Raw genomic sequence first — 24,151 nt, forward strand, 5'->3', positions numbered from 1 at the left:
AATCGTTTTCGCGTTAAAATCGATGGGATGCTAAAGCCCGTTTGGCCCAACCTCCCTCCCTCCCTCCTTCCTCGCATCTCAAAACTACTGGCGATCTTGCATTTTTCCGGGAGGGGTAGCGCCCTGTTAAATCTATTTTTATTTTTTAAAATAGCATTTTATTTTATTTTATTTTATTTTAAATAAAGTCTGCGCAAAATAAAGAGGGGCAAATGCTCCATGAAACCAGGCTGAAGCCGCTCGAGTCTTGCATTGTTAAGTCTCCCCAGCCGTTTCCCCGCAGCCCGCCTAAAAAAAATGACCCCCCAAAAGTCTTACTTGATCGCCTCCGGAGGAGATTCCCAGGCTCGCGATTTCCCCAGGTTTCTAGCCCGACAGCGTCTTGCAAACTCGCGCCTTTATGGAGGGGGAAAAAACCCGACTTCTCGCCTAGCTAGTAGGAATTAAAAAGACCCTCCCATCTCGCATCTCGAAATACATAATATGTAAAGGACTCGGCGACGTTCCCAGGCACGCCGGTCTTGCTTCGCCCGGAGCATGTTGGGAATTGTAGTGCCGCCCAGCGCCAACTACGGGACGGCGAAGGGGCCAAACTTCCGGAGCCCAAGGAGGAGAAGATGACATAATCATAGAATTGGAGCGCTGAAAGGGAGCGCGATCTAGTGACATCTGCTGAACAGGTACAGAAATCGAAACCATGTGGAAACCATGCTCTTTTAATATTTTATTTATGCGCAAGTACACAAACACATGGGTGTTTGTTTGTTTTTGGAACCCAATAAAACAGCATGTGGCAAATATGAAATAAGCCATATTCCAGATTTATTTCAAAGCAGAACACAAGTGCTGCCAGGATAATAGAAAGCCATTGGTGGAAGTAACTGTGTGGGGTGATGGTTCATATTGGGCTAGGGTGGACTGAGTCAGCTGTTGTGACGTGGGGTTTGTGATTTCAGCTCTCTTGACATAATATGCTGGAGACAGTTCTCTAGTAACACTTCTTTATTAAAGCAACAAGACTGGGACCTGAGGAGGGGAGAGCTACATTTATAGGGACAGGGAACTAGCTAGAAAGGATACATTTTGGAGGGAACAATATCAGGCAATCACAGTCCTGCCTTTTGGAGGAAACCAATAAGACAGAGGATCCAAATACAGCAGCTTAAATGAACCAATAGTAGCTGTACCCTCTGGAACCAAAAGGCAGTTACTTTAGGTAAAGGTAAAGGTACCCCTGCCCGTACGGGCCAGTCTTGACAGACTCTGGGGTTGTGCGCCCATCTCACTTAAGAGGCCAGGGGCCAGCGCTGTCCGGAGACACTTCCGGGTCACGTGGCCAGCGTGACATCGCTGCTCTGGCCAGAGCCAGAGCCGCACACGGAAACGCTGTTTACCTTCCCACTGGTAAGTGGTCCCTATTTATCTACTTGCACCCGGAGGTGCTTTCGAACTGCTAGGTTGGCAGGCGCTGGGACCGAGCAGCGGGAGTGCACCCCGCCGCAGGGATTCGAACCACCGACCTTTCAATCGGCAAGCCCTAGGCGCTGAGGCTTTGACTCAATACACAACATCAGCAATAAACTGAAACCCACCCACCCACCACAATATCCCAAACGCACACTTTTAGGCTGGGAAAATTCTTGATAGAAAATGATGAGAAGTGTTATAAAACTGGGAGTATGGTGATAATATCGGGAGCTCCATAGAAAATATAGGAATGTTACAAAAGAAGGCAAGGTTTGTCAGATTTGCCACCAATTCCTATCTTCCCACTTTATGGTGGTGGTGGTGGTCTTCTTATAGAATTCCCTCTGAGCTCAGGCAGACTTCAAGAGGGATGACATTTCAGCATCTATTCAAACATATTACTGTAATTATCCAGTTCGTTTGCTGGTGTTGCTGGAGATTGTTATGATCTGAACTCTGGGTTATTATCTGCATCTTTTCATTTTTGTTGATTTTTCACATTAATGTTACATTGTTAAAGTACTTCTTCACCACAGTGCATTGAGGGATGGCCCCCAACTTGGACAGCTTTAAAATATTAGACAAATTCACTGAGGTAAAAGGCTGTCATTGGCTACCAGCCATGGTGGTTATGCTCTGCCTCTGCTGTTGGAGGCAGTGATGCTTCTGAATATTATTATTATTATTATTATTATTATTATTATTATTATACCAGCTAGAAACAGCAGGAAGGGAGAGGGCTCTTCAGAGGATCTGTGATCGTAAGCCCTTGAGGATTTTATAACATAGTACAGTGGTACCTCTAGATGCGAACGGGATCCGTTTCGGAGCTCCGTTCGCATCTAGAAGCAAATGTAACCTGTGTCTGCGCGTGCGTGGGTCACGTTTCGGCGCTTCTACGCATGCACATGACGTCATTTTGAGCGTCTGCGTATGCGCAAGTGGCGAAACCCGGAAGTAACGCGCTCCGTTACTTCCGGGTTGCCGCGGAACGCAACTCGAACACACTCATCTTGAAGCACATTCAACCCAAGGTATGAGTGTAAAAGTGATCGTAGTAAAAGTAAAAGTCTTCTCATGAGAAGAGAAGACTCCCTTGAAAAGACCCTGATGTTGGGAAAGATGGAGAGCACAAGGAGAAGGGGATGACAGAGGACGCAATGGTTGGACAGTGTTCTCAAAGCCACCAGCATGAGTTTGACCAAGCTGTGGGAAGCAGTGGGAGACAGGAGTGCCTGGCGTGCTCTGGTCCTTGGAGTCACGAAGAGTCGGACATGACTAAACGACTAAACAACAACAAAAAGTGATTGATTTACCTATGCATTGCTTCCCATAAAATTTAACAGTAACATTACGCATTTTTTAGGGGTGGGCTGCATGCCTGAGCCCCCTTTTAAATCCTGGGTCCACCATGGATTCAATTCCTGGAATAGCCAGGCTAGTTTCCTGGTGAGGTGTTGTTGTTTAGTCGTTTCCCAACATCAGGGTCATTTCCAGGGAGTCTTCTCTTCTCATGAGGTGGCCAAAGTACTGGAGCCTCAGCTTCACGATCTGTCTTTCCAGTGAGCACTCAGGGCTGATTTCCTTAAGAATAGATACGTTTGATCTTCTTGCAGTCCATGGGACTCTCAAGAGTCTCCTCCAGCACCATAATTCAAAAGCATCAATTCTTCGGCAATCAGCCTTCTTTATGGTCCAGCTCTCACTTCCATACATCACTACTGGGGAAACCATGGCTTTAACTATACGGACCTTTGTTGGCAAGGTGATGTCTCTGCTTTTTAATCCTGGTGAGGTAATGGCCCTCTAAACATGGGCCTTTAAGGTAACAAAGGAAATGGCTCTGTGCTAGATTGCAAACGGGTGTGGTCTGTGTTATGTACTGAAGTTCTCACCCTGAGCCAGCAAGGGGATACCGTAGATAGTTTTCACTCAGGTCCAAGTCAGTTATTTTAGGCGGGAAACCCTGGGTTGTTGTTGCTACAATGTTGACAGCCGGCTGCCTATAAAGCAGGCCGGCTGAGCTGTTTGCTGTCAGTTCTGTCCAGCTTACAAATAAAGAGCTGCTCTGGATAAATCGCTGTGTCGTCTGCTATGTTCGCCCACAACTTAACACTGGCGACGAGGATGGGATCGATGAACATCAGAGCACAGCCAGATGCAGCCACCTCTGAGCAGAGCTGAATCACTGACCTGAATCACTGAGCGAAATCACTGAACAGAACCAATTCAGAGCTGACTGTTCTGGCTAGAGCACGGTGTTCCATCCATCGCTCTTCACGCCGGCATCGGAATCATGGCTTCACTTGTGCCTCTACCGCCGTTTGCGCCAGCCTCTGAATCATGGGACTCCTACCTCGCTCGGTTCGACTGCTACTTCCAAGCCAACGAACTGACGCAAGTATCACAGGAGCGTAAGCGGGGCCTATTCCTCAGCCTCTGTGGGCCTGAGGTGTTTGAGACGGCCCGAGCATTGGTTGCGCCTGAAGCAGTCCAGGCAACACCATGGGACACGATCCAAGAGAAGCTCCGCAACCACTATGCACCAAAGCCATCCAAGATTGCTGCCCGCCATGTGTTCTACCACCGGAACCAGGCAGAGGGGGAGTCAATCAACAACTACACCACCGCCCTGCGACAGGTTGCAATGCACTGCGAGTTCCGAGACTTAGACGATGCCCTGATGGATCGAATCGTCTGCGGGGTCCGGGACATCCATCTGCAACGGCGTCTCCTCGCCAAGCCAGACCTCACGCTACAGAAAGCCATTGAGGAGGCTGTGGCCTCAGAAGCTGCTGAACGCTCCGCCCAGGAGATCCGCAAGGCCAGCAGCCCGCGTCTTGCTAGAAAGCCAGTTCCAGTGCATCATGAAGAGGCCAGCAGTGATGAGGCATCCTCCAGTGAAGACGATGACGTGCACCAGACAAAGCGGGAGCGCAGGAAGTTCCAACAGAAGTCCAAGGGCCAACCGGAATGTGCCGGCTGCGGAGGGAACCATTCCCGTGCCAAGTGTCGATTCAGAGACGCCATCTGTAGGAAGTGTTCCAGAAGGGGCCACATCGCTAAGGTCTGCCGATCGGCTCCGTCTGACACCCCCCATTCACCGACTCACAAGTCCAAGTCTTCACTCCAGTCTGCCAAGGAAAGCTGTTTCGCTCTCACCAACTGCCACTGCCCGTCTGGAACCACGATTGGCCAAACCAACTCACCTACGCGACGCAAGCTGAATGTCACGGTGCTCATTGAAGGAGCTCCATGTGACATGGAGATCGACACCGGGTCTGCCCTGTCCATCGTGTCTTGGAGCACCATCAAAAGACTGGTACCCAGAGTGTCCAAAAGGCAACTCGACTCTCACCACGTACACCTGAGAGACTACCAGGGAAACGACATTCCTGTGGTAGGCGTTGGCCGGTTCCAGATCGCCTTCAAGGATTTTTCAGGCCTGCTCCGGTTGGTGGTGGTTGAAGGTCAGCGGCCAAGCCTCCTAGGGCTAGACTGGTTTGATGCCCTCAGCCTGGAAGTCACCGGCATCAACTGCATCTCTAACGCAGAGACTGAGGGTCTGGTCAAAGACTTTGCTGAGGTTTTTGACGGCACTTTGAGGCAATATACAGGTACGCCCATCTCCTTTAGCCTTGATCCACAAGTCGTCCCCATCAAGCTAAAGCCACGCCGGGTTCCCTTTGCTCTCAAGGCTAAGGTGGACGAACAACTGGACAAGCTGATCGCCCAAGGAGTTTTGGAGCCAGTTGACCATGCCAAGTGGGAAACCCCCATCGTCACGCCTGTCAAGCCAGACGGGTCGGTGAGAATCTGCGCTGACTACAAGTGCATGATCAACAAGGCACTTATCCGGTTCCTGTTGTCCAACACCTGCTGCATTCCCTGGGTGAGGGTAAGGTCTTCGCTAAGCTGGACCTTGCCCAAGCCTATCAACAACTGCCCGTCGATGATGCCACTGCTGAAGCCCAGACGATCGTCACCCACCGAGGGGCATTCCGTTGCCGCCGGTTGCAGTTCGGGGTGAGTGTGGCTCCTGGCATCTTCCAAAGCCTTATGGAGCATCTCCTGCAAGGGCTTCCGGGCGTGGTACCATATTTTGATGATGTCTTGGTGTCCGCAGACTCACACCAGCAGCTGTTCAAGCGCCTCCGTGCAGTGCTGACCAGGTTCCAAGAGGCTGGGCTCAAGGTAAAGAGGGAGAAGTGCAAGATCGCTGTTCCACAGGTAGAGTTCCTGGGCTATCTTATCGACGCCTCCGCCCTTCACCCAACCACATCCAAGATCCGCGCTATCCAGCAGGCCCCCATCCCAAAGAACAAGACGGAGTTGCAGGCGTTCCTAGGGCTGCTGAACTTTTATAACATGTTCCTGCCCCACAAAGCCACGGTGGCTGAGCCTCTTCACCGACTCCTCAGCACAAAGACACCTTGGTCCTGGGGTCATCGGGAGACGGCGGCCTTCAACACAGTCAAAGCTCTACTTTCATCGGACCGTGTGCTGGTACAGTACAGTGAATCCAGGCCGTTGGTCCTTGCCTGCGACGCCTCACCTTTTGGCATCGGTGCTATCCTTAGTCACCGTTTTCCAGACGGAAGAGAAGCACCGCTCGCCTACTTTTCCAGGACGCTATCTCCGACGGAACGGAATTACAGCCAGCTCGACAAGGAGGCACTGGCACTTGTGGCTGGAGTGAAGAGGTTCCATGAATACCTCTATGGCAGGACTTTTGACCTCATCACTGACCACAAGCCACTCCTGGGCCTCCTCGCTGGTGATCGTCCAACTCCACCAGTCCTCTCGCCACGCATGCTGCGATGGACTGTTTTCCTGGCTGCCTACCACTACCCGGGGAAATCGATGGGCCATGCCGACGCCCTCAGCCGTTGCCCTCTTCCAGCGTTTGTGGAAGACCCGGCTCCAGCTTCATCGCTCCTCCTGATTGAGGATCTTCCAGCAGCGCCTGTATCGGCTGCCACTGTGGCCTCCGCATCTGCCCAGGATCGCACCATCAGCCGGGTGCTCAACTGGGTGTGGAGGGGGTGGCCACAAGGGCCTTTTGCATCGGAGTTCCAGCCCTTCGCAACTAGACAACATGAACTCTCGGCTCATCGTGGCTGTCTGCTGTGGGGAGACCGCGTCGTGATTCCCCAGGGACTCCGTCAGCGTGTCCTGGAGGCTCTGCACATTGGCCACCCGGGAATTGTCAAAATGAAGGCGTTGGCTCGGTGTTACGTCTGGTGGCCTAACATGGACGATGCCATCACTGCCTGGGTGTCCGCCTGTCAAGCGTGCCAAGAGTCGAGGCCTGCACCACCGGCAAGTAAGGGACACACCTGGGAGACGCCAAAGACACCCTGGTCGAGGGTGCAGATCGATCTGGCTGGCCCCTTTCATGGCCGGACCTTTATGGTAGTGGTGGACGCCTATTCCAAATGGCTGGAGGTCGCCCTGATGCCCTCCACCACTACCGAGGCCGTCATCCGGGTGCTGTGAGGCCTGTTTGCGACGCATGGGTGTCCTGATGTCCTTGTCTCCGACAACGGACCGCAGTTCACGTCAGGCACTTTTGAGCGGTATCTTTTGGGACTGGGCATCCGCCATGCCCTAACGGCACCCTTTCATCCATCCAGCAACGGGCAAGCGGAGAGAATGGTGCACTCGGCAAAAGAGGCACTGGCGCGCCTGGACCGGGGAGACTGGCACGAGCGGGTCGCCGAATACTTGTTCGTGCAACACATCACCCCTCATGCGGCCACAGGGCGGAGTCCTGCTGAACTGCTTATGGGCCGCAGCCTCAGGTCACCGCTCGACTGGCTGCACCCGGACTTTGCCATGGCCGAACCCCCAGGCTGTGCCAACGCGCCACGGTCATTTATTCCAGGAAACCAGGTCTTTGCCCGGAACTATGTGGGGGACATTCCTTGGGTGCCAGCCACAGTAGTGGGAGTCACTGGACCTCGCTCGTACCAGGTGGCACTCGAAGACGGACGCTTGTGGCGCCGGCACATAGACCAGCTTAGGCGCAGGGTTGGGGACTTGGACACTACCGTGGTGCCCCCAACTGCGCTTGTGGCTCCAGAAGAGACACTTACAGATGGCGAGGCTCCCTCGCAAACTGCCAGCGTGGAGCCGAACCAAGCCGCTTCAGAGGGTCTGCCAGACTTACCACAGACTCAGATCACTCCACTTGCAGAGGCTCCACCCACAGCAGCGGATCCAGGGGATTTGGTTTCAACGCCACCTAGGGTCGCACCACAGCCTCAGCAAGAATTGTGTGGCCCCCCGGACTTGGCTACCAGTCCCCGGCGGTCTGGCAGAGTTTCCAAGCGCCCAACTTATTTAAAGGACTATGTTGTTGGACATGTATCACTGTTGGTCTAAGTATGGGAAATGTAATGCTTTTGTGCCTAATTGAACCATTACGTGTAGTGCTGTATATAAGGAAACCATTACGATTGTAACTAACGCCTTATCTCGGTGGGGAGGGGTGTTATGTACTGAAGTTCTCACCCTGGGCCAGCAGGGGGATACTGTAGATAGTTTTCACTCAGGTCCACGTCAGTTATTTTAGGCGGGAAACCCTGGGTTGTTGTTGCTACAATGTTGACAGCCGGCTGCCTATAAAAGCAGGCCGGCTGAGCTGTTTGCTGTCAGTTCTGTCCAGCTTACAAATAAAGAGCTGCTCTGGAGAAATCGCTGTGTCGTCTGCTATGTTCGCTCACAACTTAACAGTCTGCTCCCTTACCTGGTTGATGGTGCAAAAGACAAAGGCCAGAGCTGAGTGTGACAGCTGGGCTAGAAGCAGGCAGAAGCCTGATATTGAGATCTATGCATCCTATAGAGCGAAAAATACGGTATATATTTTGTGGTTTTGATTTTGTTCTGAGAGCCCCCTGAGACCTCCAGGTATAGGGTGGTATATAAATTCAAATAATAATAATAATACAGTGGTGCCTCGCAAGACGAAATTAATCCGTTCCGTGAGGCTCTTCGTATAGCGATTTTTTCGTCTTGCAAAGCAAGCCCATTGACAGTTTAGCGGATTAGCGCTATTAGCGGTTTAGCGGCTTTTAGCGGATCAGCTGATAAGCGGCTTAGGGCTCAGGAAAAGGGGGGGGAGGAAAAAACCCCCACAGGAACTCGCAAGACATTTTCGTCTTGCGAAGCAAGTCCATAGGGAAATTCGTTTTGCGAAGCGCCTCCAAAACGGAAAACCCTTTTGTCTAGCGGGTTTTCCGTCTTGCGAGGCGTTCGTCTTGCGGGGCACCACTGTAATGTGTTTGATGCCAGGGCTTTGACTATAGGAGAAGCAAGACTTTCTGGGGTGTTCATACTGTGAGCTCCTCCACCAAAAACCATAGATCATAAAGAAACCACAGTGTCTACTGCCCCCTCATTCTAGGTATGTTCCTGGAAAACCTAGGATCTATAACCACTCAGAGATTTGGGTCCATTCACAGCCGAGTCCCTTTACGCACCAGCAACAATGAGTGACACCCAGCTAGAGATGGCAAGGCCTGGAAAAAACCCCAGAGAAATTGGGGGGGACCAGGTTATTTCCATTTCCCCCCCCAAGCTGATTTTCCGGGGGGGGGGGGAAATAGTTTGATATAGTTTGAATATTCCACACACTATTTCACCCCTCAATTTTTTCTTAAAAATGGCTTTAGAAAAAAATTGAAAAAACGCGCCCCCCCATTTTTCCATTTTTTGCACACACACTTTGGAGCTCCCTGCAGACTGACACCAGTCAGGTGCTCTCAGTGTACTCTTTCTGGCAACTGCTCAAAACATTTTCGTTAGGGCCAGCCCATCTGAACACGTAGAAGCTGCATGCAATTTACATCTTTTTAACCACTGCTGACTTTTAAATACCTGCTTTTAACTGTGTTTTATCAATCATTTTAATATTCTGTTGTATATTTTTGTAAACTGTTTAGAAAGCTCTCTTACCATCATGCAGTTTATCATATATAATAACAAATTCAATAAAAAAAACACACACACTCCTTTTCCTTTCAGACTTTGAGTCTTAGTGCAACATACTATTCAGTACAGTGGATGCTCAGGATGCAAACGTGATCCGTGTGGGATGCACGTTCGCAACCCGCAGCGGCACGTCTGCGCATGCGCGAGTTGCAGTTTCACTCTTCTGCACATGCGCAACCCCCGAAACCCGGAAGTAACCTGTTCCGGTACTTCCTGGTTTTGGCAGGTCCGTAACCTGAAAAAACGCAACCTGAAGGGTCTGTAACCTGAGGTATTACTATAACTGCATGTTGGTTACTTCTGAGCCTGGCATGCAAAAAAATTACCTTATGATTTGCCCTGGCTGTCCTCAAGTAGAGATGGAAAGGCCGAGGGGGGGAACAGGTCCCCCCCTCGCCCCCTTTTCCCCCAAAGCCATTTTTTATAAGTTCTTGAGGGAAAATGACAAAGAGGAAGAGCAAGAAGAAATTGAAAATGATAGCAGTAGTTCAGAAAATGAGATAGAATAAATTGCATGGGACTTCCGGGTTAGCGCCATCGGCAATGGCGGCGTTCTTCTGACTGAGAGGAACCCGCTCCGTGGAATTCGGGTCGTGCCGCGGCGGCGAAGGCAGAGACCCTTTAGAAATCCCAGGCGGAGGAAGCCTGGGAACGTGGGATTCGGCTGACACCAGGAGCGCCCCCCCACCCGCCAGGAAACCCCTTTTTTGGGGTTCCGAAGTGACGTGGGGTGAGCGGCGCGGTGTTTTGAATCGACCGCTATTTTTACGGAGTGAAGCCGCGTAGCCGTTGCTGGAGAGCGCTGACTTTTTCTTGTGGACAATTGGATTTCAAACAACAACCCGTGAGTAGAACGGAAATTGGACTTTTAAAGTATTTTTAAATTGGCACCGATCGGGGAAGGTCTAAACAGGAAGTTCACCTCTCCTTTCTGTAAATATACTGAAGCAAAGAATTTGTTAACTAAGGTCGTGGAGAGTCTTACTTAAAGGATTTAAATTCCACTGATTGAAACTACTATCAATATTTTTTTTTTTTGGAAGCAGGGGAGCCTGCAAGAGAAGGTTAAAATTCGGGAATTGAAGCGCCACTTCCCTAAACCCGGGAGTGGTCTGCGAGAGCCCGTTGATGGTGAATAGATAAATCTGACAGCTGTCAAGCAAGCTGTCAAGATACAAAAGAAGGACTTTGTTTCTACTGTCCGTTTTTGTGTTTAAAAAGAAGGAAGGAAGTGTTACAATATTACGTTTAAAAAGAAGGAAGGAACTGTTACAAATTTTACGTATGGGACCTTTGGGTCTGTGCTGGAAGGAGTGATAAAAGGAACTTGTGTCCCTCTAGAGGGAGCTTTGGGATATTGTCGTAAGGATGCAGCTGGGAAATTGCTTTTAAAGATAAAAGCTCTGAGAAACTAGTTTTTGACCTTGGACTGTTTAAGGATGGCGGTCGGGAAGGAAGTCGAGTGTGAACTGAACAGGACATTTTATCTGTTGGGAAAGCTGCAAGACCAGATAAATGTTATGGCTACCAATGTTGTAATCTTGGGAACAAAAGTGGGCATTAGTAAAGAAGCTGACAAGAACTCGGCACAGGAACCTCTTCCAACTGAACAAATCGAAGAATTTGAGAAGGAGAAACTTCTTGTGATTAAAGTGATGAAAGGGGGAGCCGTAACCCTACAGAGGCAAATGGTGGATTATAATTCGAGGCCCTACATGATGGCAACCAGGAGGAGCCAGTTTTTGGAGATGGAAGCCTGGCTTGGTTTGGAAAATGAAAGATGGGGAGATCACCTTATGTGGAGATCAAATGACTTTTGGGATATAAATCTGAGCCAGGTGGAGGTTGGATTTTGGGGCCTTTGGATTTGAAAGGAGTGTGAAACAAGATTTGGAATATCCTATAGGCCCTACTTTTAACTACGGAAGTCTGGCATACCTGCTAAGAAGGAAAATGACTACCGATGGGTTGGAGCTTCCCCGAGATCTGTTCTTTAGCACCAAAGACTACCAAAAAGACCGGCAGAGGGGACATGAAAGAGATTTAAGAGCCTCTGACTTAAGATCTCCGGGTTGATGGTTTTCCGAGATTGATGGAACTATTGCTAGGGGCCGAAACCGGGGAGGGGAGTTGGTGAAAGAAAATTGGGAATTTAAAATGTATATATTATAATTAGTCTTTTTTCTTTTTCTTTTAATGGGAGATGGGAAAATCATGGAATGGAATTTTCTTTTTTGACCCTAGGGGAAACGTTTCAAGAATAAGTTCATATATATAAGTTTTAATGATAAATAAGATTAAATAAAGTAAAAGTGGATGGTTAATTGGTGAAAGAAAGAATGGAAAATTACAGTATAATAAGATAAGATATAAGGATAAAAATAAGGTGAAGGATTTGCTGAAATATCTATATGAATTAGAATACAAAGAGGGGAGATGTGAGGAGGCCAAGGAGATAAGTTAAGAAAGGGAGTTATATTAAGGTTTAATTTGTTCTTTTGCTTTTTTCTTTTTGTTTTTTGGATTTGTATTCTTTTTTCCTTTTTAGCTGTTTTTGCTTTTTTATTTTCCTATTTTTATTTTTCTCTTGGATATGTTTTGTTTTTATATATTGTGTTTTTCTTTGTAACCTTTTAAAACTTGAATAAATATTATTGGGGAAAAAAGAATAAACTGCATGTATATGTTGTGTCTTCTGGGTTTGTTGTTGTTGTTGTTTAAAAAAAAAACACTACTCAAAGGGTAGACTTTCTATGGAGCTTAAATACTGAGATGGACCTTAACTTTATTTGCTGTTGGTGCTAAGGGGCAAATCTGATTATTTTTTATGTTGATGGTTTCTTCCTTTTTTTTGTTGCTTTTGAGGGAAAGGGAGTAGTTACCTGTTTTATTGAAAGCATAGTGCAGTCATACCTCATGTTACGTCAGTTTAATGTTACATTCTTTCAGGTTACATCCCGCGGCGACCTGGAAGTACCGGAAAGGGTTACTTCCGGGTTTTGCCACTCGTGCATGCACAGACACACAAAATGACGTCACGCGCATGCACAGAAGTGACGAGTCACAACCCGCACATGCACAGACACGGCGCTGCGGGTTGCGTTCTTTTCATGTTGCAAATGGGCCTACGGAACGGATCCTGTTCGCAACCAGAGGTACCATTGTACTTTTATCTACCCTGTGTTTCATGCGATTGGTAAAACTACTCCAGACTGATTTTTTTTTCCAATTTTCCCAAAATTTCCATTTTTTCCAGAAAAAAGCGAGGGGGGGGGGGAACGGGGACGTTTGTTTCTCATGGCTTCAAAATTCCAGGAAATTTTACATCTCTACACCCGAAAATTCAATAACAATCAATGTTTTAGTTTTCTCAAGCAGGAAAACTTACTGCAAGAAATCAAGGAAACTGATCAGAGGTTGAAGTTTGATCTTTGTTTACCCAGATTATATAGCAATACAGGTCAGACATGCGAGGAACTCAGTGGTATGATCCAACTGTTACCCGAACCGCAAAAGATAGGTGTTTTCAAACCTGAGCTATGTTGGAGTAACTGGACATGGGAAGGGGTTAATTTCCTTCATGTGCATAAATCACTCTGTGGATAAGAATCAGAGGCACAAGAATAGTCAAGTCAGTTACTATGGTAACAGCCCAGGGCCCTGGCTGTATAAAGTGATTAATGTATGTCAGCTCAGTAGTGTCTGCTGTTTCGTCTTGAATTGCTGAATGTAAGAGCAACGGAGATACTTTGTACTGGTATGTATCACTACATATTTGTATCTGCAAAACCCTATGAATATATTTCTACGTCCATAACTGTTTTACTGATCTTTATCTTCTGCAGCAGTAAACCATCAGAATGTTTTTCAGCTTCTGTGTGGTGACTGGTACCGTAAGCAACTTTCACTGCATGGGTATCTCACCCGAGACTCCCAACAAGCTAGCTAGCTTCAAAAACAAACGACTCAAATCTCAAAAGGCGAACATGGGAAGATAGCTCATCTAGGACAGACATATCTAACCCGTCGATCATGGGCCCAGCTCTTTTCCATGGCAACCCAAAAGAGAACAGCATGCTTCTCACCAGCCAGAAAGGTGACGGCTCCAAAATTGGTTAAGAAAGATGCACGTGCGCAACAAAGGATAAGGAGAAGCAAGCAGGCGGGAGTGGGGAGGAGGAGGAGGGGAGGTGTACGCAGACAGAAAGGCCAGGCGAGAGAGAGAGAGAGAGAGAGAGAGAGAGAGAGAAGCCCAGGCAGCTTGCTCCGACTGGCTCCTCAGAGAGAGGAGCTAGTTTAGGAAGAGAGAGAGAAAAGGCCAGCGCAGAGAGAGAAAGGGCTGGTTTAGGGAAAGAGAGAGAGAGAGAAGCCCAGTGTGCTCTGACTGGCTCCTCGGAAAAAGAACTTTTGCCTCTGCCCCCCCCCTTAAACTCCCCTTCCCGCATCCAGTTGTCCACCTCCTTCCACACATGCACCCCGCATGTGCGCCTTGTCCCCCCAATTTGAGTGTTAATTGGGCCTGTATTTGGCTGGTTTGGACGATGCTGCTGCTGCCCTGAGCAGACCACGCAGACGCCACTGGCCCACTTCAGAACTGCTTTCTTTAGCCTGGCTGCCACCCAGAGGAGAAACAGCACTGGCAAGAGGTCCACAGTGCAGCCACCCTCTACTAGCCCAGCCAGTAATAGGAAGTGTTCTTTTGGGGCGGTGTCAGGAATGAGCCAGCTCCAAGCGAAGGTTTGCAGCCAACTGCAGAAAGCAGCTAGGAACTGAGAGGCATAGGTGTTTGTCATGCAGGGGAGAACTGGCAGCTGTAGACTTTGGCTCTTCCTTTAAAATATATGTATATATATTAGCAGTTTCAACATAACAAATTATCAAATTATCAAACCATATAGTCGCTTACATTAATTTTTCCCGTTTCCCTCCTCCCTCCCTCCCTTCCATCCTTCCCTCCCCCACCACCAAGGACTTCCCTCAGCTCCTCTCTCTGATTTCTCAGCACATATTATTCTCTGCATGTTATAAAGTTGTACATATCCTTACATTATCTATCTAACATGTTATCCCAATAAATTAGTGTATGTTTATTCAAAACCTGCCAAGGAGTCTTCATTTTGTTGTCTTTTTAGATAATTTGTAAAAAGCTCCCCTTCTTCCTTAAAGTCATAGTTGTCCTTGTCCCACAATTTGTATGTCAATTTCGCCAACTCTGCATAGCTCATCAGTTTTTCTTGCCACTGTTCTTTCATTAGGATTTTCTCATTCTTCCATCCTTCTGCTATCAAGACTCTTGCCGCTTTTGTAGCATACATAAATGAATTCTTTGTTTTTCTTGGCAGGTCTTGTCCTGCAATCCCTAACAAAAATGCTTCTTAAAGACCAACTAAGTTAGTTCTTGGTATGAGCTTTCGTGTGCATGTGTGCATGCACACTTCTTCAGATACCTGGTATCTGAAGAAGTGTGCATGCACACGAAAGCTCATACCAAGAACTAACTTAGTTGGTCTTTAAGGTGCTACTGGAAGGAAAAAAATTTTTATTAAAAAAAAAAAAATTATTTTGTTTTGACTATGACAGACCAACACGGCTACCTATCTGTAACTAAAAATGCTTCTGTTTTTTTTTTTTTTACAAATGTCATTTTAAACATTTTTTTCAATTCATTATATATCATTTCCCAAAATTTTTAAATTTCTCTACATTCCCATCACATATATGATAAAAGCCCCCTCTTTTTCTTTACATTTCCAACATATATTTGACTCGGTTTTATACATTTTTGTAATCTGTACTGGTGTAATATACCATATATACATAATTTTCATATAATTTTATTTCAAGAGAGATTTCAAGTTTACTTTCCACAGTTTTTCCCATGTTTTTCCTCAAATTGTATATTATTGTATATTATGTCCTATATCCTGTGCCCATTTGATCATAACTGATTTGACTTCCTCATCTTTTGTTTCCCATTCTAGCAAAATACTATATGCTTTCTTCAGCAGCTTCCCTTCTTCTATAACTTCCTATTGAAATATATAAATTGTATAACTAAACCCCTTCTTATTATCTTCCTTGTACATCTCATGTAATTGTCTGTAGTGTAACCAACTCTGAAAATGGTCTTTAATTTCTTCATAGTCTTTTAGCTTCCATTTCCCTTCTTGATCCTTCAACAATTCTCTATATGTAGGCCACTTCCTTTTTTTGCCAAGCGGTTTGAGTAAGAAAGTGTCAGGGAACTGACATCGGAGCGAGAGGTGGAGGCAAGGCTCCCGAGCGATGCAGGAGAGGGGACCAGCAGAGGGGAAGGAATTCAGCGCAACACCAGTAGAGAAGGGAGGGAGATGGAGGATTCCGAGAGGGGTCTCCAAGACTCTTCGCCCGAAACTAGTGGAGAGAGCACGGGCACGCCTCTGCCCACTCCTTCCTTGCGCAGAAGAGTTCCGCGCAGGGAGAGTAGGCGGAGACTTGGCGTCAAACAACTTTTATGCTGGAAGAGGTTCAAGAAACGCCCACTGACGGATTCTGCAAGCGACTGAACGGCCACGGAGTGAAGGGCTGTCAGCCGAGGCATGGTTAGCCAGGCAATCTAGCCGAAAGTAACGGCAACTTCCGCACAAGTAACCCCTTATAACCATTACACAAAGCTTCAATTGGTGATACCCACTGGGGTGTTTTTTGTTCTATTAAGTCTTTGTATCTCTCCCACACCCTCATTAGAATCATTTTTTTGTCTGCAAATTCAAGTAATTCTGTTTCCAATTTTTAAAAATATATGTTTTTTTCTCATTGGGGGCATAAATTCCCACCAACATCACCTTCTCTCCTTGGATTTTTATTTGTATTATTAAGATTCTGCCTTTCTCATCTTTTTGAATCAATTTGCCTTATGGTGCAGGATTAATATAACAAACTACTCCTCTCTTTTTTGCATTATCTGCTGAGATGAAATCCAATCCTAATTTTTTATTAATTAATACTCTTTTATGCTATCTTGCAATATGTGCTTCCTGAAAACAAATTATATCCAACTTTTGTTTTAAAATTACATGTTGAATCCTGTTACATTTAGCTTTGTTATTCAAACCATTAACATCCCAACTTAATATTTTAAGATTGGCCATTGTCAGAGTCACTTACAATATCTGTTTTTCCACCTGTTCCTCCTTCCAGTGATAGCCGCTCCAAAGCAGCTATTTGTTCTGCTACTGGGTCTTCATGTCCAGAGTTTAGGTCTCTCCTATGTTTTTCAAAAAATTATTTGGCCTGGTATTCTGTTGTCAACCTATATCTCTTTTTCATAAATGTAAATGACATCCCCTCTGGGTATTCCCATTTATATTTAATGTGCGCTTTTCTCAGCGCTGTTGTCAAGAACCGGTATTTTTGTCTTCTGAGTCTCAATTTAAATGGAATCTCCCGAAAAATATTGACCTTCTGTCCAGCAACCACAAGATTGTCCACAAAACTTTTCTGAAGTTTTGCATCCTTCATTTTTTTGTTGTTGTTACAAATGTTAATAGGACATCTCCTGGCTGCTTTCTCTGCCGACTTTCTATCGTGCGTATCCGAAAACAGCTCTCCGTCATTTCTGCCACCCACTCTTGCCTCTCCCCCATCCATTCTGCAATTGTCTTTGTAACATATGTTTCTAAGTTCTGTTCTGATTCTGGTAGGCCTCTTATTCTCACTGTTTTTTCCCCCTTTATCTCAACTGCAAGAGGAGTATTTTATCTTCCAAATCATTTTGTTTCTCTTGTAGACCTCCCACCATCCCTATAACAGCTTTCTGTTCTTCCTTCAAATGTCCTAACTCCTCACTAGTTTTTTCTAGCTTATCAACTTTAGTTTCTAATTTGTTAACCTTCTCACCTAATTTTCCATAATGTTCTGTCAATAATTTATTCGATTTTTCCGTATCCAAATGCACTTGTTCAGCAAAACTTTTCACTGACTACACCATCTCCTGTCTAAATTCCATAAGTTGCTGTGTGGGAAGGTCAGTGGTATTCTGTTTTCCCTGCTCTTTCCATCTCTTCTTGCATGCTTGCCCGTCTCCTGTCCATTGCAGATTTCCTTGTTATGGCTCCTGCATTCTGTTTACCTGCCATTTCTGACCCAGAAAGTTTTCCCGCCACTAAATAATTTTATTTTGATCTGTTCAAGGTCACACCTGCGTTTCTTAGTTCATCCCAGAAGTGAAAGTATTTTCCCACTCCCAAGCTGAACCGTAAATTTTCCCTTTACCATTTAATCGTTCCCTCCCCTCCTACCGATGGAACTTAAGTTAGTAAAACTGTAAAATCCTTGCAAAACAGAGCCAAAAGAGAACAGACAAAGGAAAAAGCATAAAAAACAAAAGATGACTATTTTCACTCCCAGGCCCCTTACCTCCCAACCAGATCTAAATTACATGTCCTATATCAAACAGGACAGTTCCCCAAGACAAACTGGCACAAACTGTTAATATAAAGTTAATATAAAAGAAGTATACTTCTCTTCAATAGTTTTTATAAAAGGTGGTGACAAATGAGAGTTAGTCCAACTTTATATTTGTAATCCAAAGTATAAATCCAAAATATAAATCCAAATGGACTGTTCTTCACTATGTTGTGATCCAAATCTTCCAGCCTTTAGGCTTCAGATATGTACATCCAAAATGTCGAAGAATATTAAGGTTATTTATTGGCGAGTAAAATTGCGTAGGTCCCCTGGTCTTCAGTAAGCACTAAATATTAATTCCAAAACTATTCCAGGATGTCCTTCCTTCTTGGGGAATTTCTCCCCCAATATGTTGGAGGCGTGTAAGCAGCTCCTCTCCCACTTTCCTGCTTCAAAGTGGAGGGAATCTGCTGCAGTTGCGAGCAGAGGATCCATGGCTCTGCTTCCTTCCCTCCTCCGTGGCTTGCTTTGAAGCAGGGTGCGGGGGTGCAGGGGGAAAAGAGGGCAGGAAATAGGTGCTGGGCAGGAAGACACAGCCACACTTTGACCACTGGAAAGTCCACCTCAGCCTCCCCAGATTTCCACTGAGACGGCCAGGCTAATCTCGATGGCCATAAGAGCTGGAAACTTGTATGGGCTGTTTATTTAAAGACGAAAACATGCACACACGTGAAAGAAATCCTCCCAGGTTCCTGGACACAACCCACGCTTGATATTCACACAGGTTACATGGATGGCATTGGCAACTGGAGGAGCAGCATGGTGAAAGAGCAAGTCCTGATTTCAAGCTGAAGATCAGCTCTTTCGTGGTGGCCTCAAACAATCCTTTGGCTGCAAGGGGAATCCCTCCCTCCCTTAATTCAGGATGCTACAGTCTACAGATTCTGTGGCTGCCTGCCCTTTCCCCTGAGCTGTAAAAGCACCTTCAAGAGGGTGATGGGAGGTGACACAGTCATCTTCCAGATGTGCAAAGAATCACCCGCTTGACACTAAACGTGACAGCAAGCCTCACACTCAGATCTGAAGCATAAATGGGAACCTAGGAAGCTGCCTTATAAGGAGTCGGACCCACTACTCCATCTAGCTTAGTAATGTCAACACTGACTGGCAGCAGTTTGCCAGAGTTTCAGGCCTGGAGAAGCCGGGGATTGAATGTGTGGTGTTCTGCATGCAAAGCTACTGAGGTTATAGCTGTTCCCTTTAAAAACAAACTAAGATTGTAGTCCTCATGGTTCTGAAGAAAGGGCTAATTTAAACAGGAACAGAGGGACCTTCCCTGTCCCACGTCAGGACCCCTGAGCCCATTTAGCTCAGTTTTGTCTTCACTGATAGGCAGAGGTTCACCAGGGTTTCAGGAGACACACCCTCAGCCCTACCCAGAGAAGCTTTCAAGGACTGAACTTGGGATCTTCTCCATGCTCTCCCCATTGAGCTATGATGGCTCCATCCCTTCTCCTCCCCTCCTCCTCAGCAGGAGGCCTATCTCGGCTTGTCATTATAATGTATATATGTCAAGGGCTTTGAGATGCATATAAAGTCAGGCTCAGCATTATTAATTGGACTTAGATAAGCCATGGTTCCCCTTCCTACCCTCCTCTGAGGCTCGCTTTAAAGCAGCAAAGCAGACAGGAGCTGCCCACTTTGCTGCTTTAAATAGTTTAGTACAACATTTGATTCAGAATATACTTTTTCGTGTTTTCCTACTCTAAAAACTAGGTGCGCCTTGTGGTCAGGTGTGCCCTATAGAGCGAAAAATACGGTATTTGTTTGTTTTTGCAATAAATCCTCCTTTTAATTACCTATGCTTAGACACTTGGATGGCGTTATGTACGCCTCCTTCTGGCAACTCCTGCAACCAAGCTGGTGCCAGATGTATTGCTCTGCTTTCCTTTGGACCACATCAGTGAGGCTGAGACAGGGGTCTTGTCATCTGGGCTGCCTAGGACCTCCATACAAACTGCCCAGGCTTGCCCACAGAGAGGTCACTTTGGTTCTGCTAACGCAGCAAAAACAACACAGGAGGCAGCAGTACCAGTCTCTGCAGCCAAAGCAGGTGCTGTGATTCTCCAGTGGTTCACTGCACTGTCTCTTGAGGCAGATGCCAAAAACAGGGGATAATAATAATAATAATAATAATAATAATAATAATTTATACCCTGCCCATCTGCTTGGGTTTCCCCAGCCACTCTGGGCGGCTCCCAACAGAATATTAAAAACTTCCCTAAACAGGGCTGTCTTCAGATGTCTTCTAAAAGTTAGATAGTTGTTTATTTCCTTGACATCTGATGCAAGGGTGTGCCACAGGGTGGGCGCCACTACCGAGAAGGCCCTCTGCCTGTTGGTATATGTATTAAATTGTGTATTTTACAGAGAATAAAACAGAGGTCCCGTGACAGAGGCGCAAGCCTGGACCCAGTTGCTGCCGCAGCGCCACCATGACATCATAAGGTTCATATGACGTCACGTCACAACATCATGAAGTCATGGTGCAGCGCACTGGGCACTCGCAATCTGGGGCTGGAAGCAGTGTTTCTGGATAACAGCAAGGAATAGATGAGCATATTGATTTCATATTTCAAGTCCTAAAGGAGTTTGAGGAGTCTCTGGACTCATAACCCCCAATGTGGTGGGAATGGGTGATGCCAATCTCTTCCCAGATTGGCAGAAGTGGTTGAAAAGTCTTGTAGTGTTTTCGTTTTTTTCATTCATTTTTGCTGAATCAAATTTTGCAAAAGAAAGTGGATTTCATCAAGTCCCGTGAGTTGGCTGCTTTTTGAATGGTTAATATAGTTGAAAATGGATGTGTGGGGGCAAGAGAAAAGGAGGGGTAAAGAGTTAGGGGTGAGGTTAGCATCATATGATGCTCAGTTGAGTACCAGAAGGGTGAGTGCAGGGATTGAAATGGTTAAAACCTTTTAGTTAAGTTGTCTTGAAGAGATACTGCTAGACGGAAAGAAAAGGAGGCCATATATGAAGGTAGGAAGAAAGCTATTGTTACAGATAAGAAGACATTTGGAGACATCAAGTGATGGAGAATGCCTACAAATCATGCTGTAGAAGCTTCAAAGGGAATTGCAGATTAAGCACTTTGATGGTGTAAAATAGGGTTGCTGCAAAGGGAATGAACTGCACATGTCAAAAGATGTGAACTGCTAATTGGTTCCTGTCCCGGGAATGATGCTTTATGACTAGCATAATGAAGGGGTGGGTTTAATGATTTTACGAATCCATATGTAAATGGCATTTGTGTGCGCTCTGGTTTCCGTCACGGTGTTCTGTTGTGCCAGAAGCCGTTTAGTCATGCTGGCCACGTGACCCAGAAAGCTGTCTGTGGACAAACGGCCTGAAAGCAAGATGAGTGCCACAACCCCATAGTCGCCATAGTCGCTGGAGGCATGGGAGATAAGGGCCTATTTGGGAGTAAGCCTTTAGAAGTCCAGCTGAGTCAAGAGCAACTCGCCCCTTGTCTATGTAAGCATAAATCAGGCTACCACTCCCCTTTGGTATGTAGGTTTTCAGTTTTTTAATCTATGTAGGCTTCAGAACTTGAGTAAGAAGCAAGGGGCCCTGACACATCAAGGTGCAGGCCGGGCATAACAAAGAGTTGTATCCAATGGGTTTCTGCCAGCTATGCAGATGCTTAGAAGCTTCTGACTAGAATTTATATGATTTCTTTGTGTGTAAACCCTATAAAAAGGGCTTTGATGTGCAGGCATACAGCAGCGACACCCAGGGCAGGAAGAAAGGGGGAGCAGAGTGGAATGCAAGGAGTGTTTATTTTTAACCAAAATGCTATGTGCACCCGCATCTAATCTTGCCCTTTTCAAAAAACTATTTCTTGGTGTGTGTTTTTCTTTTTGTAAATCTACCAAAGAATAAGATTAGATAAATTTGGGGGGTTGAGGAGGGTCAGTTGCAGGGGGGAGAGAAATATCCCTATTTTCATCAGGAATGTTGGAGGGGGTGAGGGAACCTAAGATTCCCGTACAACCTTTTTGCTTGAGCAATTGCTTGTTAGAGAATTATCAGGTGTCACTCACTGTGGCCGGTGGGTGATAAAGAGACTTGGCTGTGCACCAGATCTCAAGTGGAGCTTTCTCCCATCTGCACACCTGTCAGAGCTGCCTCTAGGTCCCAGCTCACAGAGGACCAACGCTAGGCTGTAGTAATGTACAAAAGTCTTTATTGAAGTTCAGTTTCCATTTCAAAGCCACAGCGTGCAGCCCTACGTCTTAAACCCTAGATCGGCGAAGTCCCGTCTGAGTCCCCTCCCCTATGACACCAGTTTAAGATCCTAGCCCTGCTCCACCTTTTACGCTGCTCTCTCCTCCTCTGGGTCCTCCTGCCCGCTGGGGCATTGCCCTTTCTGGACTCTTCCGACGCTGAGTCGCTTAGCTCCTCCCCCTCCCTCCGGCGGGCTTTAGGACCCGGTTCCCAATCCTCATTCTCTGCTGTCCCGCGCTCCTGTACATTTGAACTTGCCTCTCACGCCAGCCCAGTGACCTTTCTCCTAACCGTTACACTACTTCGGTCACTGCTTCCCTCTTCCGGGACACTGGCCGGATCTGACCTCTCCTCCGTTGTCCGACTTTCTGATGGAGGCGTGGTCAGCCCTGCCTTATCTTCTCTCCCTGGTGGGGAATGCACTGGCCCCGATCCTTGGGACTCTTCCCCCCCACTCTGCTCTGGTGGGGAAGCTGGTCCTGATTTCCAGCTACTGCTCTGGGAGTCCCTGCTGCCCCCTTGCTCCTGGGGCGTTCCCCTTGGGAACCCCCTACCCCTGGCCACTGGCGCCCCCTTCTGTGAATCTTCCGATTCGCTGGATAGGCTCATGGAATCCCTCGGTCCACTGTCCTCTTCTCCTACGCTCCCCTCGGATTCTTCCCCTTCGCTCTCCATCTCCTCTCTTCCCTGTGCCTCTGCTCCTGAGCCCCTGACAACACCCAACAAACTACTGCTCCCAGGATTCTCTAGGGAAGCCATCATTGTTGAAAGTAGTGCAGTAGTGCTTTAAACGTGTGGTGGCTGGAGTGTAGTGTCGGGGCTAGAGTCAGACCTGGGAGATCAGGGTTCAAATTCTCACTCAACCATGAGTTGGGCCAGTCACTGCCTCTTGGCCTAACCTACTTTGCAGGGTTGTTGTGGAGGCAGGGGTTCTTCCTTGGAGAAAAAAGTGGGATATAAATGCAATTAATAAATAAGATGTGTAAATGTGTGGTGCAGACATAGCCTAAAGAGAGGGAGGTGTCAAATAGTAATGCTCATGGAGAAAGAGGGGGATATTGTTAGGGTGGCCCTGGTTCTACAGACCCTCCAAGTGTCCCTATTTTTCAGGGACATTCCAGGATTTACAGAAGCCATCCTGGTATCTGATTTGATCCCGGAATGTCCCACTTTTCCTTAGGACGCCCCTATTTTAATTGGAGAAATGTTAAAAGGGTATGGTGTTATGTCACTCCCAAGTCAAGGAGATAAGTACTGTACTTTTCCATGTATAAGACTAGGGTTTTTTTATTTAAAAATTATGTTCAAAATTGTGGATCATCTTATACACAGATACAATCTCCCCCCATTTTCTTAAACTGGAGTCCCCCAAAATAGGGGGCATCTTATACATGGGGGTGTTTTATAGATGGAAAAATACAGTAACTATCCACCCTTTAGAAGACATCTGAAGGCAGCTTGTATGGGGAAACTGTTTAATGCTTAATGATTTATTATGTTTTTATAGGTTGGAAGCTGCCCAGAAGTGGCTGGGGCAACCCATTCAGATGGGCAGGATATTATTATTATTAATAATAATCAGTGCTTTTTTCTAGGGGGACGCAGGAGTACACATACCCCTAAACATTTTGTGAATCTTTGTACTTTTGTTCATTTACTGTATTTATTTCCCCTCATTTGAAATGGTGATTTTCTTGAGTCAAAATGTTAGTACAGTGGTACCTCGGGTTACAGACGCTTCAGGTTACAGACTCTGTTTACCCAGAAATAGTACCTCGGGTTAAGAACTTTGCTTCAGGATGAGAACAGAAATTGCACTGCTGCAGCGGGAGGCCCCATTAGCTAAAGTGATACCTCAGGTTAAGAACAGTTTCAGGTTAAGAACAGACCTCCAGAACGAATTAAGTTCTTAAACCAAGGTACCACTGTACCCCTAAACATTTTTTTTAGAAAAAAAGCAATAATAAAAATAAATCTTTCATTGGAGAAATGTTGGAGGGTATGCTTATATAGGATG

At 46.5% G+C, this 24,151-nt stretch overlaps 2 protein-coding genes across 3 annotated transcripts in view; one reads left to right on the forward strand and one right to left on the reverse strand.

Annotated features, from left to right (window-relative positions):
- LOC307205613 (uncharacterized protein) overlaps positions 1-489 on the reverse strand; it is a 48,762-nt gene extending 48,273 nt beyond the window's left edge. For both annotated transcript variants that reach the window (XM_079958229.1, XM_079958227.1), the window contains exon 1: positions 319-489. The gene's annotated coding sequence lies outside the window, so the exon portion shown is untranslated. The remainder of the gene's footprint in view (positions 1-318) is intronic.
- Positions 490-593: 104 nt separating this feature from the next.
- The window catches only part of LOC307208605 (uncharacterized protein), a 35,205-nt gene continuing 11,647 nt past the window's right edge, over positions 594-24,151 (forward strand). The window contains exon 1 of the mRNA XM_079963390.1: positions 594-680. The gene's annotated coding sequence lies outside the window, so the exon portion shown is untranslated. The remainder of the gene's footprint in view (positions 681-24,151) is intronic.

The sequence above is a fragment of the Podarcis cretensis genome, assembly GCF_951804945.1.
Source record: "Podarcis cretensis genome assembly, chromosome: 2".
In the NCBI taxonomy this organism is placed as follows: domain Eukaryota; kingdom Metazoa; phylum Chordata; class Lepidosauria; order Squamata; family Lacertidae; genus Podarcis; species Podarcis cretensis.